A 22,223-nucleotide genomic window follows, 5' to 3' on the forward strand; every position below is an offset into this window, starting at 1 on the left:
TATGACCTCAGAAGTCGTAATGAAGCCACTGGATCAACAAGAGATATGTTTACAAATGGATGTCCCATGGTAATGATGCCCGTTCAGGACTGATACATTTGCATGATCCAAATGCACAATCGGTTTAAAACACACTCCCAGGACATCGCAGGATATGCGCTAACACCATCTCAAGGCATCTCCGCGATGCAATGACCCGTGCTTGTTGTTTTGTTCAGCATCCAAGAATTGCACCACAACACATCAAACCATGCTTGCAGTGGTCAAGTCAGCACCTCCAGTGGACATGGCGGCAATGGGCAAGTGCAAAACGGGACAGTAAAACAATACAATAATTTTGAAATGACATATGAATGTTAATGAGGTCTTATGCACATGTGCTGACTGTGCTGTGTGTGTGTTTTCTGTGACTCGCCTCTTTTCATGGGCCACTTTTAACTTGCCACTGCTATGGCGAAATCTGTAGTTCAAAAAGTCTTTTTAACCGAGGAGATTCATCATTAGTGAGCAAGTCTTGCTGATGGGCGGACCTTTCTGGAAGGTGGAGTCTTGCTGGAGGGTGGACCTTTCTGGAGGGTTGAGTCTTGCTGGTGGGTGGACCTTTCTGGAGGGTGGAGTCTTGCTGGAAGGGAGACCTTTCTGGACGGTGGAGTCTTGCTTGTGGGTGGACCTTGCTGGAGGGCAGAGTCTTGCTGTCTCCCTGACGCTTTGCGTGGCCCTCCTCTGGCTCTCCTCAGGCAATCACCAGCTATTGACTCAAACTTCCGCCATTCGCCCTTTTTGTAAACGGTGTGACACCTCATGTTCATTGGCCCCTCTGGCACCCGCAAACGATGTGCTAATTGGTATTTTGCAATGATCGGGCCTATTGGCCTGGAGACCCTACGTGCTCCCAACACACCATGCACAATCGGTTTCAAACACACTCCCAGGACATCACAGGATATGCGATAACACCATCTTAAGGCATCTCCACGATGCAGTGATCTGCACTTGTTGCGTAAGACTGTTGACAAATGGTACATTTGTCAATACAAGACTTTGTTGACAAATCCGTGTTGACAAATGTATCAGGACTGATACATTTGCATGATCCAAATGCATGATTTGCATGATCATCAAAATCGAGGTGACATCTCGTAGGTCCTACAGGTGACTGCCTGAAATTGCCGCTCGGGCCTATTGGCTGCACCAAAACCTTTAATAAGAAGTGAAATGAAAGTACACTTAAAAGTGAAATTACATGGTGGGAGATAGAGGGGAGAAAGAGGAATTTCCTCGCTAGTTACACAATCTCTGACGATTCTAATTGGGGAAATACAATACAATCAATCAGAACATGCATATTACGATATAAGCTAATACATATAAATCCCTCTTTACCCCACTAAAGGGCAATTTCGTTGCAATATTTAATGTATAAAGCTCTCGCTAACCACTGATATTAATGTTCACTGATGTTAATGCGCAGTACCTTCCGGGTGTCGTGGAAAGCTGAAATTTGGCGTGCCGATGGACATTCAAGCCGGTACACCGGGGAAAATCACATAACCACCGGAAATTTTAACTTGCATGGACACTATCCAGCTATACATGGACATGAAATCTCCACGCATGGCTTGCGGACTTCATCTCTGGTTGTAGTCAACACGTGGCCCTGAATGGATTTCTCTCATCTCCCCTCCCTGTTCAGGCTGGAGTTCCCCAAGGTAGTGTTCTGGGCCCTGTGCTTTTTCTGGTCTTCATCAATGATCTCTCTGACTCTCTTGAAAATCCTCTCTATCTCTTTGCTGATGATTCCACTCTCTGCCGCTCCATACCTCATCCCTCAGATCGGCAGTCTGCAGCCTCCTCACTCTCTGCAGACCTGGACAAAATCACAGACTGGGCAAACAAGTGGAACATGTCTTTAAATCCTGACAAATCTCACACTCTCACTATGTCTCTCCGAAAAGACCGACTGAAAAACCCTCCCATCTACTTTCTCAACAATCCTCTCCAAGAAGTTCTGTCACTCAAGCTTTTGGGTCTCACTATCTGCCATGATCTTTCTTGGGAAAACCACATTTCCAAGCTGGCCTCCAAAGCCAGTCGCCGACTGGGCATCCTCCGTCGTGTGAGGTCCTTCCTTGGCACACCTGAGCTCCTCACAACATACAAGGCTTTCATGCACAGCTCAATGAAATACTGTTCCCCCCCCCTCTGTGCCGGTGATCCTGCCTCACACCCAGCTCGGCTTCACGCTGTTGAAACCAAAGCTTTCAGAATCATTGGAATCTCCAGCGATGAAGCTAACTCCGAGGGCCTATCACTCACTCACCGCAGGCAGGTTGGTGGTCTTTCTGTCTTCTACCGACTCCTCTCCGGCCTTACTCCCCAAGCTCTCTCTGTGCTCTGTCCCCCAAATATTCCTACAGGTCGCACAAGATCTGCCAGCAACCCTCTTATGGTGAAACTGCCAAAATCTAGGCTCTCTGCTCACCTTCACTCTTTCATGCCCCTTTTCTCCTGCCTCTGGAACAAACTCCCCCACTCCCTTCAGTCCCACTCCTCCCTCCAGGTCTTTAAAATAGCTGTTCACCACCACCTCTTATCTTCCCCCATCCAAAACCTTGATCTTTTCTACCCCCACTAATTCACCCCAGATTCACTTTTTCGAAATTCCAACTTCTTTCCTGGAAGTCCTTGCAGTGTCTTTGTGTTTTATACCTCTCCCACATCCCTCCAAGCCCTCTCCCTCCAACATTTCTCTCGATGTCCCTGCTCTCAAATGTTGTGTTTGTGTCCTTCCTCCTCTCTCGCCATCTTGTCTACCGCTCCCCTTATTTTGTGTTTTGTGTCGGTTTGACTTTTTGTGTGATTAATGTTAGCTCTTTCACAAGCCTCGATCTTATATACGGGAAAAAAATTTTTTTACATTAAAAACCTCAATCAAAACTTATATAGTGGGTGGGGGTAATATGGACCCTGGGGGAATATGGACCCCACTGAATTTCCCATGATGCACTGCATCAAGCCTCGTCTCCATATCACGGGATAAACAAGTATGGCCGACCAGCAAGTGAACAACTGCAGTTGATTCAAACTCTTTATTGACGGTAAGTGCAAACTTCCAAAAGTTTTCATCTCAAATTTTACAATTCATAAGCATGCAGTACTGTGTATGTACATGTAGTCACTAGCTTGTTTGATGAGTGGTGTCCCTGGCTGAGTATACGTGAGAGCTGTCTACAGCACTACTGTGTGTAGAAAACTCCATCCCAGCCCATATGTACTGGGCATGCTGACATGATCGAGAGGCATGGTGTGGGGAATATGGACCCTTTGTAGTAAGGGCATTTTATGAGATATTTCACAAATCTGTTAACTAAATTGTTACCAAAACATTTCTTCACCAATATGTTTGTAAAGGTGTGTAATAACATGTGTTAAAATGTTGAAGTTCAACTCCCGTGGGAAACCCAGAAGAAAAGCTGTTGAATTCGGGTACCGAAAAATTATTTTCGAGAATTTTAATTTTTTTTAATCGGCCCTTAAGTAACTTATGAGGGGTCAAATAAGGGTTTTTCATGATTCTGAGTTGATTGTTAACATTTATATTTTCACTTTTACATTTACACACAAAGTAGCTTTTATTTCACATACATATATATTACTCAAGAGTTATTTCTCATTCACAATGTCAGAAGTTTCAACAGTCATTGTCTATGTCTTCTTCAGACTCAACAACATCATGACTGCAGTTTCTGCATGTAATGCCATTACAGACTCCACAGGCCGAGATGCACGTGACCCCATTCTTCTTGCAGCTGCATCGCCGGTTGCTGCAATCTCCATGACAATTACAGCTCGTGAACTGCAATAGCTCCTCAGGAGCCGTGGGGTCCAGTGTTGGAACTGGCTCATACCCATACACACCTATTGTCCATCCATAGTCACTGGGGTTCAGAGACATTGATCCAAGATAAGACTTCAGCAGGTGAAAACCACCCAACCTTGGAATGACGGGTAGATTTGCCTGCTTTATTATATTCACAGCCTTCAGCCAAATCGGAAGATCAAAGGTCACTATAGCGACCCCAGTGCGCCGTATGCACTCTTTCAGAGTGGTGAAGATGGTGTTGAGGTCATTAGGGTCTCCTTCAATAACTGGGAGGAACTCGATCTGTGTGCTCTGCTTTGCATCATTAGCATGGATTCTCTTCATCCAGCCATTCCAGTTGGAGTGTGGGAACTCAGGATCGTTGGCTTTGATCACCCACCCCACTGCCCAGAGTGTGTCACCTGGAGTGAGGAGTGGCTGATCATGAGCCAGGGAGGAGGAAAGCTCAGCGAGGGGGAGAAACATGATCGCGTTCGTTCCTATCTGTTTCCTGTTCGTAAATGGAATAATCTTTACTTCAGTTCCTCTCAGGATCTTAGCTTTGTCGAGTGCCTTCAACTTCACCCGGGGGAAAGCTGCTGTTGTCTGTGGATCTGGCAAAGGTGGTGCCGGAGAGGTGACTTCGATCCAACCCATTGAGTGAAAGGGAGTGTTTCCATGAATAGAGACAATGTTTAAATCTATATTGTCTCCAACAAACTGAGTGACTGCATTGTTTGTTTCCCCAACCTCCATAAAGACCACCTGATCATTACTTGACAATTCACTTTCACTGGCTGGCACTTTGGCTGTCATCACTGATTGAACCTCAAGCGCAGCATCAAACGCAACCTCATCATTGATCTGTTCATCGGTTTCCTCCACAATGGTGTCAAGAGTGCCAGAAGTATCTGGAACATCATCTCCACTCCTACTATTAAGGAAGCAGTATTTGTAGTTTTGTGTCTCCGTGTAAGACTCAGTGTATCCCAGCCGGTGGAACTTGTTGAGCATCCATTTTGACCCAAATCTATGATCAAGTTGTATGGCAAGCCACATTTGGTGTGGCAATACTCCAGACCGAGGTCGACAGGCCTTAATAAAATTCTACCCCCAAACGGCAACTCTTTCGTCTGTCTTGACAATCGGTCTCAAGAACATCTGAAGGCTTGCAGGAACAAGTGTCAGCTGACTATCGATGTCAGTCATACTGTGTGTGGTGGGGTATGACTTTGGACCTAAATCAATCAAGGCAATATCATTGGATATGAACTTGAGTGCCGTCTTTATGATCTGAGTCTTCTCATCTCCATGGTCAAGATTAGCATGATGCCCTCGCAGAATATTGTCGGTGCCATCTTTGAGACAGAGTACATCTGCCCTTCTTTCCTGTGTTGTGAAATACAAGGTGTCTTCGTATTTCTCTAGAAGTTTTATCTTTAGCCAATGCTTTGAATAAGAAAGGCTCTTCTCTGGTGACTGATCAAACTCCTGCAGCTTTTCATGGACTTGGTCCATGTTCATTACCCCATGCTCTAATTCTGAGTCTAACCATTCGCAGAATTCAATAAAAACTGCCTCTCGCTCCTCATCAATACTCCTCTGTCCTCTCTTCCTTTTTCCTTCCTCATCAGTCTTGGACAAACTGTCACCTCTCGCAAACATAAGTTTGCATCGCAAATGGTACAGTTTCTTCTGCTACCAAGTCGTTGATCCCTTCCAGGCGTCCAGTGACTTCAGTGCCCCAGTCATCCCCGCGACTCCGTGCTGTCTTCAGCAAGCTTGCCTTCAGTGTATCTGCAGTCAAATTATCTGGCACTCTGTATTTCTTTCTAGCTTGTGCTGGATTATTTTTGTAGAGCTGGGCTGGTTGGTTGCAAAGAATGCATACATCCTTATACAGGAGGTCAACTGACTGTGATCTTCTAGAACTGCAGCCAGTTGATGAACTGAACTCACAAGTAGTGCGTCTTCTCTTCAACTTTGATGACTCTTTCTCTGCCTTTGATGCTTGAGCTGACTTCTTGGTGGTTGCAACAAAGTTGTTGTACAGATCATTTTTACACTTCTGGTGGTACCTCAGTTTTCCTTCCTTTTGAGCCTCCTTCATACGTTCCACAACAGTAACATTTTCGACAGTTTCTGCTTGTTTCAATAAAGTTGAGTATCCCTTTGGAGTTGCCTGTATGAGCCTTTCAGCTGGTGTATCCGAGCGTGCACAGATGAAGCAATTGAGCACAGGTGGAGTAACGTCTTCATCCATATTGCTAGACTCCATGTCCTGCAAAGTAGAAAATGAGATATATTTAGAAATTATTTTTCCACAAAGGAGTGTCTGTGGTGAAATAGAAATGTTAACAATCAACTCAGAATCATGAAAAACCCTTATTTGACCCCTCAGAAGTTACTTAAGGGCCGATTTAAAAATATATAAATTCTCGAAAATAATTTTTCGGTACCCGAATTCAACAGCTTTTTTTCTGGGTTTCCCACGGGAGTTGACCTTCAACATTTTAACACATGTTATTACACACCTTTACAAACATATTGGTGAAGAAATTTTTTGGTAACAATTTAGTTAACAGATTTTCATATGTTTCCCTTACTATTGGTCGTGTCTAATATGGACCCATGTCCATATTCCCCACGGGCGATGTCCATATTCCCCACACAGGAAGCTAATATAATAAATCCACAAAACAGCATGTTCACTGTCAAAATTTGAATCAAATACATTTTTCTGCACCGAAATATGTGACTAAGCAAAACTAGGCAAGGTCCAAGTAGTCGTCAAGTATCGGCTGTTTGTTAACAGCCGATAACATGTACACTTGATTCTGTATAAAAATCCGACAGTGACGATGCACTGTCGGAGATTTAACTCGCCCCGAAAAAGCGTAATCATCACATCCTCTCCTTATAAAAGACGTTTGATCATGGAACATCAAGAACAAGAGAGAAGGGAATTGAAGAAAGGGCCAACACGTGAGAAGCAGAATCCTATATCCCCAACTAATTTGAAAGTGAAAAAAAGGCAACAGACCACGAACAAAGCGCGGTCCTCCAGTTCTAAAGCAGGTTACCAAGTCTGCTTATGCTTCAGTCACATTTGGCTCGGCGGCCGTAGGGTCTAAAAAATCTACGGCCACTAGCAATTATAGGGCGGCCGCAGTATTTCCACGGTCACACAATGTAGCAGTCACATATGTTTTTATTTTTCGGGTAGCCGCACAGGGTATTTAGAAATTGTGGAGACTGAAAACGTGGGGGTGCCGTACGGTCTCTGATTTGATGTCGCACGGTGACCTTAGGGCGTCCCTGCGGCGGCCATAGAATTTTCAAGGCAGACGCAAGGTAGCCTCAAGGTGCCCGCAAGGCGACCGCAGGGGGGCCCTAGGGCGAACGTGCGGCCAGACGGACGGTAACGAGTGGGTATATATACCAGTTCTTTTTCATACGTATAACAGCACTTACAGTTGTCATGGCTACGGCTTGTCGAATTGCTACGGCCAACCTAGAAATGAAAAAAGTTATAACTCCGCGCTATAATTCCACGGCGACCCCTACGGCCTGTAAAAGATAGCCATACGCCCCAGGGCCACCCTGAGGCCACCTCAGAAACTCTGCGGCCGCCGCACGTTTCTGTCAATTTAGGGGGGGTACGGCCGCCATATCCTAGCCGTAGAGAAAATGTGACTGAGGAGTAAGCAACACAGAAAAGGACCTGAAAACTGCATGAGTCATTTCTACTGCATATATTGCAATGAGTTATTTGTTGATCCACCTGAATTTTCTTGGATCCAATGCAGTGAATGCAAGCAATGGGCCCACGAAAACGAAACTGACTATGAGGGTAAAGGTGCTTTCGTCTGTGACGAGTGTCGCTAAGGTTGTTGTTCACTTAAAAATCGGAAAGTAACATTTGTCCCAGGGAACATTTGTCGAAAATAAACTAGACTTACCACATTGAGGTAATATGGACCCGCGGTCCATATTACCCCAATGGGGGGTCCATATTCCCCACGTTGTTTGGAATATGGACACTGATGGCATATTTTTATTTGTCCCCTCAATCATATGTCTTTGATTTTATTCAACCCAAACTGCATGGGGATGTAGTCTGTCTGGTTGTCTAAATAAACCATTATTTGGAAATATTCCTTATCTATTTGTATAGTCTCCATCGGGACTTTGGCTTAGGGGGCCCATATTACCCCCACCTACCCTATAGGGTTTGTTATTGAAAATGGTGTGTGTGTGTGTGTGTGTGTGTGTGTGTGTGTGTGTGTGTGTGTGTGTGTGTGTGTGTGTGTGCCGCCACTGGCTTGTATTAACATTAAATTGTGGGAACTTGACAAGTCACATCCATGGAGTTTTCTCGTATTTCTATTTCTGTGAGTCCGAAATCGATTTCTATAACCGTAAATTGTGAAATAAAGACCTTAATGTAAATTTGCGTTTAAAAATAACCGTAAACGTGTAAAACTCGTCCGTATAAAGAAAAATTGATATCCAGCAGGATGTCGGTGATGCTTTCCTCTTATTAACAATCTTCTATTTATTACGTACCTATGTATAACATCCGTCCATGCACTGTTGTGCTCCTCTTTAATAAACATCAATTTTATATTGAGAAAGGGAAGGAGTCTTTGTATGGTGGAAGATTATATGTTCGACTTTAAGGGTGAAAATCTTTCACTATTTACCTGCTATGGTACAGGTGACATCTCGTGTTTACTTTACACTCTGACATTTTCTGCTGTTGTTGCCTCTTTGCTTTTCTTTTTTTATTGGATACTCTGACGGGTAACTTAACCCATTGAACAATGATCGTGATATTGGTGTCCTAAGACTGAATGTTCGACTTCACCACTAAAGGTTTTAGTGAATTTTTCAATGTCATTAAATTATTTCTGCTGGAAGTCGCAGCTTTCAGGGATCATCCTTTATTGGAATGTCGACAGTATGTGGAATTTGTGGTTCTAATAGACGCTGCAGAAAAGTCTCACTCTGGGGAATCAGTTCGTAGAAAACAAACAATATATTATATTACATCCGTGGCACTATTCTACAGATCAGATTTTATTACTTGTCTTTAACTCGATCTGAAGAATATATAGTGGAGCTTGTACACAATGTACATGCAGGGAAAAGACATCATTGGACATCAGTGAACCTTTACATGAATACAGGGACATTAGTGGAGAATGAGGGCTGTAGGGTGGCCTAGAGGTACACACACTCGACTCTAAGGTGTCTAGCCTGGGTTCGAATCCAGACCCAGCTATAGATTGTCATCCTGGTTTTACTCGACTCTAAAGTGTCTAGCCTGGGTTCGAATCCAGACCCAGCTATAGATTGTCATCCTGGTTTTACTCGACTCTAAGGTGTCTAGCCTGGGTTCGAATCCAGACCCAGCTATAGATTGTCATCCTGGTTTTACTCGACTCTAAGGTGTCTAGCCTGGGTTCGAATCTAGACCCAGCTATACATGGTCATCCTGGTTTTACTCGACTCTAAGGTGTCTAGCCTGGGTTCGAATCCAGACCTAGCTATAGATTGTCATCCTGGTTTTACTCGACTCCAAGGTGTCTAGCCTGGGTTCGAATCCAGACCCAGCTATAGATTGTCATCCTGGTTTTACTCGACTCTAAGGTGTCTAGCCTGGGTTCGAATCCAGACCCAGCTATAGATTGTCATCCTGGTTTTACTCGACTCTAAGGTGTCTAGCCTGGGTTCGAATCTAGACCCAGCTATACATGGTCATCCTGGTTTTACTCGACTCTAAGGTGTCTAGCCTGGGTTCGAATCCAGACCCAGCTATAGATTGTCATCCTGGTTTTACTCGACTCTAAGGTGTCTAGCCTGGGTTCGAATCCAGACCTAGCTATAGATTGTCATCCTGGTTTTACTCGACTCTAAGGTGTCTAGCCTGGGTTCGAATCCAGACCCAGCTATACATGGTCATCCTGGTTTTACACTGGCAGGGTGATTCATCAATGTGTGCATCGTCCCTCCGATGGACGATAAACTGGGTGTCCCGTCCGCCAGCATTCGTTGGTGGACAATAAAGATGCCACGGTGTCCTTCGCAAAGTGTTGGCGAGTTATCGCCGGCACCATGAAAAAAAAAAATGCTATTGCTATCCCGCATGCAAATTGAGGGAAGAAGAAGAAGAATGGACAAATACATGGAGTACATGAGGAATGCTCTTCGAAAATGTTCTCAGTCACTTTAGCAAAAAAAATTGAGAAAATGATGGGAAAAAAGCACAAATTTTACTTATTTTTATGCAACTGATATTGATTATATGTGTATTGATATACTCTGCATTAAATACCAAAATGTCCTGAAATCGGTATTTAAAAACAAACAATTAGAGCGATCATGACTTTCTTGCTTTTACAAAAATAGGTAGTCAGTCCATGACTTGTGTTTTCATTTTAATCTTCGCAAACAACTCAAATATAAATTGTCTTTGCAATAGTTTATTGATTGGCCTGTAGTTATGCAAAAAAAATAAAAAATGTTAGGCTTAAGAAACAAGGAAAACACAAGAAAAAGAGCAATTAGAGATTGCAAACCCTCGCCAGGATGTATTTTCCATGTTTTTTAAAGGCTTTTGTGTTAAAACAAATATGGCGGCTGAACCACGTTACCGATGACGTCATCTTTTTTTTCTCCACCAATTTATGCCGACATGACACTCAAGAAATTGCATCTTGATCGGATGAAGTTTTGTACTTGTCGAATTATGACGTCATAATGGAGGCACCCATGACATCATTAACATATTTTATTCCCCATGTAGAGTTCTTTACAATGAGCCGTCTCAATTTCTTCTATTCAGCGCTTTCGGAGCTTTCGAGGTGCAACGTTTTTCGGTTTTTCCAAGATGGCGGCCGAACCACGTGACCTATGACGTCATAATTATCATTAAATAATTCTGCAGGTGGAGTTGCACCTATGGTGAAAATTTCTTGTCGATCGGAACAACGCTTGCAGAGAAAATCATATTTATTCTGTGCAGACAAACAAACAAACAAACAGACAAACGGACTCAAATGCAATAACCTCTCCTCCTCAGGCGAGGGTAACAAGAAAATGCAGATGGAGGAAAAGGCAATTGTACTCATCCAGTGGGCACCAGCGATCCAAATACTCCTTGTTGTAAATGATGACAGTCTCAAGATGTTGAAGTGTTCAGAATCCAGATACAGATGCTCAAAGGGATTGGAAGCCAGGTAGACAAATGTCTTCCTTACTTCTTTGTACACCTCCCAAGTCTGCCATGCTGACAAGAGGGAAGCACACAACATTATGCACTGCCAACTAAACGGTCATGTGATTAATCAAAAAATTACAACAGGTGTGCTTGGTCACTCTTCTACATTCTCATTCTGATGTAACATACTCTGTTTTAGAGCATGGCAAAGCAATTCTTGGTTAGGGTTTATACACTGGGTTTCAGGATTCGAACCTCAGTGGGAGTGTGCATACATCTAGGCCATCCTGCCAGCCTCCTATTCCCCACATCTAACCTATTACTAGGGACAATGATGATGTCTGACAATGCATGACATTAGCTAGAAATGACATAAAAATGGACATCTCTGGCAACCTTTCCAGTGCAGGACCATCCCTTCACGGTGCAGGGTTTTGGTGAACTTTGTTTGTCAGTCTCTGAAACTTTTACGGACATTTATGAATATGAATTAAGGTGCTCTCGGCCATATGAGAACTGCTTTTCTGCTCACCTTATAAATTTTAATTTTATTCATTATTTCAATTTTTTATTATTTTAATCATTCACCCAATGTCCTTTAAAAGGTACGTAATAATGTATGTTCATAGTTAACCTGAACATTTCAGTTTTTTAAATTTATTTATTGGATACAAGATCGAGGCTCGTGTAAGAGCTAACATCAATCACAAAAAAACAAAACAAAAAAAAACCGACACACAAAACATACAATAAAGGGAGCGGGAGACAAGATGGGGAGAGAGAGGGAAGCACACAAGTACAACAGCAGAGAACAGGGACATCGGGAGATCTGTGGGAGGGAGAGGGCTTGGAGGGAGGAGGCATGGGAAGGCGGGGGGAGGGGGGGGGCAGTTTCACCTGGTTTTTCACATGGTTTCACCAGTTTCACCTGCCGAGGAGGGGGGGGGGGGGTGAGAGGGGGACCAGTTTCACCTTTTCATTGTTAACTTGTTGTTTCATTGTTAACTTGTTAGCCTGGTGTTGGCTTAGCGGTTAGGGTGCCAGCTTGGGATCCTGGGTTCGTAATCCCAGTCGATCGCTGAATTAACACCAGGGGTGTTGACTCAGCTTGTCATCCTTCCGAGGTCGTCAAATTGAGTACCAGTTCACTGGTAATTCCCTGTGTGTCGCAAGAGGCGACTAACAGGGGTTGGTGGCAGGAAGGGCCACCTGGCCATAAAACATTGCTTCAAAAATGGGACCACGGTGCCCGGAAAAGGCCATCCCCTGCTCTGCGGGTAAAAATGGCCTCTAAAGGTGGTTCTTTTCATTGTTAACTTCCGTCGATTGATGCCGACATTAAAAACTTTTGTTTCACTCAATATTTCCTGTTAAAATTGAGACAACTACCAACCTCAGTCCAAGTGTGCATCGAAAGAATCTTTCCAACTCTTCCACAAACATTGACTTTGTATACAAAAAAGTCGTTTTCACTATCATCCAATTCGCAAGAGTTCCCTTTACTTTTGACATACTTATTGCTAAATTTATAAAAAGTTTGAAACACTGGCAGTAGCAGTCAGCTGACGAGAGCGTCTGTGTCTATGAATCAGAAGATAGTTAATACTGGCAAACATCATGGAATCACAAGGGAGCGGTCTGGTGAGTAGAGAGGATTTGGGAGCAATGCCATCTCACACTTGGTTAGAAATTCACGGACGAGAAGTGAAATGTGGCACGTGACACTGATGTGGTTAAGGAACAGATGTAATTTGGCCGCAGAGCGTTTATGAGACAAATGAGGATGTCTTTGAAAAGAGAGAACCAACGTTGTCCTTTGGGAGCAAATTAATTCCGCACTTGGTTTGGCATTGCAGATTTAATGCAAGCACAGTCAGAATAACCATGTTCTTTGACATTCACTCAACTTTTCAATAAGCGCTTGCAACATTCATTATATGTGCATACACAATGTGGGGTTAGGGGACTGTGGCCTACCAATAACCTTCTTGTGGAATATCCAGCAGTTCATGAAGGACGGCATTTTAAAAAGTTTTAAAATCACCTTTTTCCATACGACATTTGTAGATGGCTACTTAAAATGTAGCAAAGACAGTTTTTCGACAGATTATATCAACCAAAAAGGTGATAACCTACAGAGCATCTCAAAATGCATCTCTGATTTCCTGTTTGGCATTGAGGACCTCCATCCATTGTTGAGACAGCAGAAGCAGCATGTCCAGAGTAGAATGACCTGGTCTGAAACCAAATTGATGATCCGAGATCAAGCCATTGGAGAAGAGGAAGGATTTGATTTCAGAAGCGATGATCGATTCCATGACCTTGCTGATGATTGGGAGCAAGCTGATTGGTCTATAGTTGCAAGGATTTGTTTTTGCACCTTTCTTGTGTAAAGCGGTAATGTTGGCTGATTTCCAAGCAGATGGTAGATGACCTTGAGCAAAAGAAAGGGTGAAATGGTAAAGATGTTAAAGCTTGCTGTCTGTGTGCTGGTGCTCCAGATTCTAGCTTGGCACACTGCTCATCAAGAATGTTGAAGACGGGAATATTGTGTTGGTGGTAATCTGTTGATGCATCGGTTCTTCAGACAAAGAGCTCCTTGTTGTAAATGATGACAGTCTCAAGATGTTGAAGTGTTCAGAATCCAGATACAGATGCTCAAAGGGATTGGAAGCCAGGTAGACAAATGTCTTCCTTACTTCTTTGTACACCTCCCAAGTCTGCCATGCTGACAATTTTCCCTTTCCCTTGAAGACAGATGTGACACCACACCCACTGAATGCGTGAAGCACTGGTAGAGCAAGTGACTCGTGCTATCCCAAGCTTGAAGAGATGGCAGTGATGTAGTACAATCTGTAATGTTTGCCCATTCCAATGGCTATCCAGATATCTGCCAAAGGCAGAGTCTCAGCAAGTTCACATAATTAACCAACAAGGAGAGTTACAACATGTGTCCACAGAATTCGTACTTGGATTACTTTCTTCCCTGCTCCAGAGCATGCAACATGTGGCCAATAATCCTTGTGTCAACTTCCTTGTGATTGTAGTTTGACATAGACCTGACATTGATTTTTGCCAATATCTTCCAGATTGTGTCGCGCACCAATGACTGATTCGTGCATACAGTCTTGACTGGCGAGAGTTACTAGCTCTGGGAAGTCATCCACGAAGGGGTTTCCCATTCTTCGCAAGGTCTTGGAAAGGTTGTCAACCTGCATCTGAAACCTGCATCTGAAATATTTTCCGTCGATAGACCCTGCTCATGATGTTTGAAGTTGTTGGGGTTCTCAGGATAATCATCAGGAAGAAAATGGATTTCAATGTGATGGCATTTATTTAATTTCTAATTTTGCTGAACCATCATAACCTCTGTCACCCTCAAATGCAGGTACAGACCAAAAACAAATCCATTATGGACTGCGGCTACAAAATTATAGGCAACATATCCAAAGTTGGTGGCGATCTTGACTTTTCCTCTGCTACAGGAATCAAGGGAAAAATAGAAGAGGGCTCCTAGGCTAAAATTAGTAGGTACTGCAGGAATTCTTGCCAAATTTTGTGTTCCAAGTGTCCCAAGGAAACTTCTTCCCAAATGTGGTGTTCTATCCGCCAAGTAATAATAATTTTGTTAACCTACCCTACCCTATTGCTCCTACTAACTCCCTTTATACTTCTCCCTCCCCTCTTTCTATCCGCTCATCTATCTGTCGTTTCTTCGTCTCCATGGTCTGTCCTCTATTTTCCTTGTTACCTCCACATTTTTTTTTTGCACACTCTTTCTTTGTAGCATTTATTTTACATAACACCCTTTGATAACCCGTTATGCCATAACACCCTTTTACTTATATCTGGCTCTTTTCTAACTTATCTTGTCCCTTCCTTAACTGAACTAACTTGCTGTATTCTCTTTAAGAGTAGGATTGGAGTGAATCAGGGAAGCAATTCAAGGGATCAGAGTAAAGGTGGATAAATGTGTCAAGGTGAAAACTTAAGTTGGGTTTGAAAAGGGCAACAAGCGGACGCATTGCTATATGAGTGTGTGTTACCTGTCGACGGGAGGAATGAAGGACTGGATGGCAGAGAATGAAAGACTAGATTGTGAAGTGGCAAAGGAAATTCTACCAAACAATTATCTGTGGGAAAGGAGCTAGGAGCACTGCATTTTCCTGATGAGTGACCAATTAGTCTCAAGCCCTTAAATGCCATTACCTCGAGGATGAGATGCAGTAGCATCAACTTTGCAGAAGGAAGACATAGCACATGGCGCTACAGGTAATGCGTTGTACACACACTGAGCTGATGACGTCCAAAGGGCATAATTGTGTTATGGAATCACAGGTGACATCTTGCCCTGGAATGATCGACCCAATACATGTTCTGACAGATTGCAAGGCTAAGGAGCTCTAATTGGCACCTCTGCCACAGAGATTGACCATACAAGTGAATTGTGGGGTTCGCCACCAGGGTCTGTCAGCAAAGACAATTAAAAAGTCAGACTTTCCAGCATTTAATTCCACGTTTTTAGTGGTTGACCAATTTCTTATCCTATCTAGATTGTCAGACATGGGATAAGTTAGACATTGTTGTAGCTACAGCTGTGGCATCGACAAATCATGTTTAGAAATTGATCGGATGCATCATTGGGTGCTTTGCATTCGCCTTCCCAGTTGGAGTCAGATCAGGGAATTTGGAGTATGGTCCTATGGTATATGCCACAGATATATGCCACACTAAGGCCAATACCTATCAGTAGTGGCCAATGCAACTACCAATTCCACTTCCCATTGAGGATGCACACAATACGTGCTGCCAGAACATTTGTAAAACTCATAACTTATCATTTCGAACATTATTCTCCTTTGAATATTATTCATGTGTCGCTGATCAAATCCAGAGAAGAGAGCTCAGAAGTAAGTGCACCATCTCTGCACCATCTTGCCTGACTACGTACAGTCACATGAAAAAGTAAGTACACCCCATGTAAAGTTTTGACTTTTTCAACATATTTCAACATACAGCTATTTGATCTTCATTTCAACAATATTGATAGATACAGGTGATATAATATAACAAATATCATGAAACATTTACATTTTGTAGTCCAATGTATAATTTAAATAAACATAAATGCAAATTTCACATGTGGAAAAAGTAAGTACACCCTTGGCTCTAATAGGTGGTATTGCCCCCTTTGGCAGAAACAACCTCAAGGAGGCGTTTCTTATAACTGTCTACCTGTCTCTGACATCGACTGGGAGAAATTTTTGCCCACTCCTCCATTCAGAATTCTTTCAGCTGTGCGATGTTTGAGGGGTTTCTTGCATGCACAACTCGTTTCAAATCCCCCCACAACATCTCGATGGGATTTAGATCCGGGCTTTGACTTGGCCATTCCAGAACCCTCCATTTCTTTCTTTTCAGCCATTCCTTGGTGGATTTACTGGTATGTTTAGGGTCATTGTCATGTTGCAAGGTCCACCTTCGGTTGAGCTTCAACTTTCCGACAGATGGCCTCACATTATCCTCAAGCACCCTCTGGTTCAATGAAGAATTCATAGTGGATTCTATGATGGTGAGCTGCCCAGGCCCTGATGCAGCAAAGCTGCCCCAAACCATAATATTTCCACCACCATGCTTTACAGTTGGTATCAGGTTCTTGTGGTCAAATGCTGTCTTTGGTTTTCGCCAAACATGCCTTCTGGTACTGTGGCCAAATAGCTCTACCTTTGACTCATCTGTCCAGAGCACATTGTTGCAGAAGTGCTGGTCTTTGCCTTGGTGTTCATTGGCAAACTTTAGTCTTGCCCTGATGTTCTTTCTGGACAGCAAAGGTTTCCTCCTGGCACACCTCCCATGTAGATCAAATTTGTGCAGACTCTTTCTAATGGTAGACTCGTGCACTTTGACATTAAAAGTGGCAAGAGCTACCTGTAGGTCCCGTGATGACATTCTGGGGGTCCTTAGAGACTTCTTTCAGCATCTTGCGGTCTACTCTCGGGCTGAACTTGCTGGGGCGGCCTGGCCTGAACAAGTTGGCAGTTGTTTGGAATCTTCTCCACTTGTAGATGATCGATATATAGATCTTCCGGACAGTCGAATGATCGATTTCAAATTGTTTGGAGATCTTTTAAAATCCCTTCCCAGACTTGTAGGCATCTATAACCTTCTTTCTGAAGGCCTCAGAGCTCTTTTGATCTAGGCATGGTGATGCCGCACACTTCAACAACAAAGAGCAAACCAAACGAAATGTCTGAGGTTTAAATAAGACAGGTTCCTCCAAGATCCTCTCTAACGATGTTCTAATCATTTGCACCTGAGCTGGTGCACCTGATTATTATTTTAGGTATTTGAAGCAGTGATAAATGTAGGGGTGTACTTACTTTTTCCACATGCGAAATTTGCATTTATGTTTATTTAAATTATACAATGGACTACAAAATGTAAATGTTTCATGATATTTGTTATATTATATCACCTTTATCTATCAATACTGTTGAAATGAAGATCAAATAGCTGTATGTTGAAATATGTTGAAAAAGTCAAAACTTTACATGGGGTGTATTTACTTTTTCACGTGACTGTACATCTAAAAATGCTTTCCAATTCATTGATAATTAATTGATTGAAGATATGATGAGTGGTAGTGATGCCTATACTGACTACATACGTAACCCCTGAACTATTAATGCTCATTACCTTCTGAACACTCATGGTAGTGAAAACCGAGGCTCTGCAGCAGCAGCATCTACCTGGCATTACTTTGCTATCCTGCTCGAGACCGATGACCCAGGTCAGGTTAACCTGTCACCATTCCAAATGCCACTGCCTGTTGCCAATGTGCAAGTTAGAAAATTAATAAATGAAGTGCAGACTATGATTACTCTTGGATTAAAATATTGCCTGGTATGCGGTGCTAATCTTTCCTCTGGTTGTTTTAGGCCGGGGTTGTATATCCATTCCCTTGCTGACCATTTCTTCCCTGACTGGGAAGTTTGAATTCTTTCTGGGTTTGTTCATCTTTCGGTGTAGAAAAGCCAGCCGTTCCAATTTCTTTTTATTTGCAAAATAATGTGTACCATGTGTGTTATAATTTGAACTGTTACAAATACCCCGAATGAAGCCCTCATATACCGTCTTCAGATTCTTATCCCATCTCCAGGTGCTGCATGACGTCATCGCCGGGCACCAAAGGGGTCAAAAGTGACTAACAAGTTTTCACTCCGTTTGTTTTCTTGTTACCCTCGCCAGAGGAGAGGGTATTGTATTTGAGCCCGTTTGGTTGTCTGTCTGTTAGTCGGTTTATCCGCACAGAATAAACATGATTTTCTCTGCAAACATTGGTCCGATTGACAGAATTTTTTTTTACCATAGGTGTACCTCCTCCTGTAGAATTTTAAATAATTATGAGGTCATAGATCATGTGGTATGGGCGCCATCTTGGAAAACCCGAAAAACTGCACCTCTACATCTCCAAAAGTGATGCATACAAAAAAAATTTGAGACATGGCTCATTGTAAGGAGCTCTCCATGGGGAATAACATATGTTAATGATGATGTCATAGGTGCCTCCATTATGACATCATAATTCACAAGTACAAAACTTCATCCGATCAAGATGAAATTTGAGCGTCATCTCGGGGTAAATTGGTGGATAAAAAAAAATGATGACGTCATCAGTCACGTGGTTCGGCAGCCATATTTGTTTTAACACAAAAGCCTTAAAAACCACTTAACACGTCCTGGTGAGGGTCTGTAATCTCTGATAGCTCTTTCTTGTTTGTTTGTCCAGGCGATATCTTTGGCAGCCATTGAGCTCGGAAGCTGAAATTTGGGCACAATAGTGAGCACGTGCTTTGGGAAAAACTATTTTAATTTTTTGATTAATCAATTAATTGATTGATTATTTAATTATTATCGATTTATCAAGTACTTATTTATTTTCTTTCTCATCTGGGCATTATCTCAGGCACCTTTTAAGCTATAAAGCTGGTTATTTAGGCATGACAGTGACCAAGTGATTTGGCTATAAAGGATATGTTTGATTTACTGATTAATCAATGAATCGATCGATTAATTATGGATTGACCAGTTAATCGATTTTTTTTGGATTAATTAATCGTTTCTTTATTTTTCAAAAATTTAGATTCGGATGAAACGGTGGTGGTTTCGGTATGCCATTAGCCAATTGATTAAGAAATTAATTATTTTGTTTACTCACAATTTGAGAAAATAGTCGGAAATAATAGCAAACCTGTGTAACCTCTACAGTAAAAGTACTGCTTGAGAGAAAAGGTAATTCTAAAGGGTAATTCTAAAGAGTTCTAAAGGTCAATTCCTTAGGGTTCTAAAGGGTAATTCTAAATGGCAATTCTAAAGGGTCCCTAAATTGGGGAGGGAGGACATCATCTGTCATTCTGTCTGAACATAAAGCGACGACGCATATCTAACATCATTATTAATGACCTCATGCTCACCCTAAGACATTAACTACATAGATAACTAAACTCTACTAAGCAATATTAACCCCTAGAAGTCATTTCCACAACAATACTCTTGACAGGACATAAGTGCTCAGGGCAGGAATTCGTAATTTGTTGATTGTGCCAGCGATAGCTATCCTACTCTTCGCGAAAGACACTGTGGGGTCTTTAACATCTACCAACGACCAGTAGTGGCTGATGTGCCGTCCGACTTAACACCCTTATGATGGACAGCGCAAGCCTGGCAAGTGAAGTTTATAGCTGGGCCGAGATTCTAATCCAAGCGTGACAGTTCAAAGGTTTATAAAATGCATGAGTCTAGAATGCAATTTAGTTTCACATGAACATTTAGTTTCACATAGGATAACTATCGCTAGTTAAACTGCCAAAATCAAGACTCTCTATTCACCTTCACTCTTTCACTCCCCTTTTCCCCCGCCTCTGGAACAAACTCCCTCACTCCCTTCAATCCCACTCCTCCCTCCAGGTCTTTAAAACAGCTGTTCACCACCATCTCTTGTCTTCCCCCATCCAAAACCTTGATCTTTTCTACCCCCGTTAATTCACCGCAGATCAACTTTTTTGAAATACCCACTTCTTTCCTGGAAGTCCTAAAAGTGTCCATGTGTTTTACACCTCTCCCCCCTCCACCCCCCCCCCCCAAGCCCTCTCCCTCCCACAGATCTCCCGATGTCCCTGCTCTCAAATGTTGTACTTGTGTGCTTCCCTCTCTCCATCTTGTCTCCCGCTCCCTTTGTCATATGTTTTATGTGTCAGTTTGTCTTTTTGTGATCAATATTAGCTCTTACACGAGCCTCGATCTTGTATACAAAAAAAAAAAAAAAAGAGGAAAAAATTGAACCAATAGTTCAGGTCAAAAGGGTAAGATTACGGCAATAACAGCAAAATGGCAGGGCAAGTAACAGTAATCATATTACAGACATACACATTGCTTGTGTTTTTGTTTATCCAATGCTGTTCCCTAGGCAACAGTTATACCATTCTTCTGTGGGTTCAGTGCAAACTTGGACACCAAGAAACATAAATAAATAAACACTTGCTTTTACAAAGAAGCAGAAAGAAAAAAATTAATTCGTTTCCTCCAAATAACATGACATTTGGTGTTGACATTTCCAGAGACAGATGAGTTTGCCCCGTGAACGCGACAATATACATTACATGGGGGCAGCTTTCTGGTCTGGAGGATTCTTCGTTTCGATCCAGATAAGATTATTAGATTCGAACCAGTGGTTATGATAATATTGAGCAAAGACAATGCAAATACTCCAGCTAATTATACTAATAATAATATAATTTGAGTATGTATTATGTTTTGTCAAAGTTTTAAAATATCTTTAAATAACTTGGGCATTCGAAAAGTCATCGTGTACAGCAAAAGTACCAAAAGTCTTGCAAGATGGCGACTTACAATAATTGTCAGCCAACCTTACTACTTTTTAATTACAATCTACTTTCATGTACCTTTTTTTAAAGGTGTTTGCGAATATGATGGACCATGCAGTGTTTTACGTCAATACGTCCACAGGTGTGTATAGACAGAAGAGCTAATGTGATAAATGTGCCCTTGACGATAAGGAAAAGACCTATAAGACCTGAATAATCCAAATGAAGAAAGTTGGGTGATCCGTAAAGTCCAAATCACTGCCGGAGATGGATTCATATTCTGAGGGATCTTCAACTGGCACGTTTGAGGACTTGTCATCTTCCTGCGTCCATGTGACATCCATGGAATATTGTCATGTGTGTATCAAAATGATGATCCGTTGCTCAAACAGAACAAGCTACAATTATTTGGCGTGACGCATGATATTGGAGTGCTCTGAGGAACATGGCCTTTCACTCTCTCACCGCAGGCAGGTTGGTGGTCTTTCTGTCTTCTACCGACTCCTCTCCGGCCTTGCTCCCCCAGCTCTATCTGTGCTCTGTCCTCCAAATATTCCTACAGGTCGCACAAGATCTGCCAGCAACCCTCTTATGGTTAAACTGCCAAAATCAGGACTCTCTGCTCACCTTCACTCTTTCATTCCTCTTTTTTCCCACCTCTGGAACAAACTTCCTCACTCTTCAATCCCACTCCTCCCTCCAGGTCTTTAAAACGGCTGTTCATCACCATCTCTTATCTTCCCCCATCCAAAATCTTGATCTTTTCTACCCCCGTTAGTTCACCCCAGATACACTTACTTCTGGGGTGAGGATTCACCCCAGATAAATACCGACTTCTTTCCTGGAAGTCCTAGCAGTCAGTGTACATGTGTTTTTTTAACTCTCCAATTGCCCCCCCCCCCCCCTTCCCATGCCTCCTCCCCCCAAGCCCTCTCCCTCCCACAGATCTCCTGATGTCCCTGCTCTCCATCTTGTTCTCCCGCTCCCTTTATCATATGTTTTATATTTTATGTGTCAGTTTGTCTTTTTTGTGATCAATGTTCGCTCTTCCACAAGCCTCGACCTTGTATACAGAAAAAAAAAAAAATGGCCTAGACTTGAAAAATCTGGCCGGCTACCAGAATCTCCATGTATTCATCCCACCGAGCTTCTTTTTGGAAGTCCAAGCTCTAAGTGTTCCAAATCTATGAATACGAGCCCTAGAGGTAAACTAAAAATGGAGAAATGTTTTAGGTTTTGCTATCAGAGGGAA

At 42.6% G+C, this 22,223-nt stretch overlaps 1 protein-coding gene across 1 annotated transcript in view; it reads right to left on the reverse strand.

Annotated features, from left to right (window-relative positions):
• Positions 1–5,490: 5,490 nt before the first annotated feature.
• LOC144893031 (uncharacterized) overlaps positions 5,491–22,223 on the reverse strand; it is a 264,881-nt gene continuing 248,148 nt past the window's right edge. The window contains exon 2 of the mRNA XM_078782544.1: positions 5,491–6,143. The gene's annotated coding sequence lies outside the window, so the exon portion shown is untranslated. The remainder of the gene's footprint in view (positions 6,144–22,223) is intronic.

The sequence above is a fragment of the Myxine glutinosa genome, chromosome 7 (genome assembly GCF_964187855.1).
Source record: "Myxine glutinosa chromosome 7, kmMyxGlut1.1, whole genome shotgun sequence".
NCBI lineage: Eukaryota > Metazoa > Chordata > Myxini > Myxiniformes > Myxinidae > Myxine > Myxine glutinosa.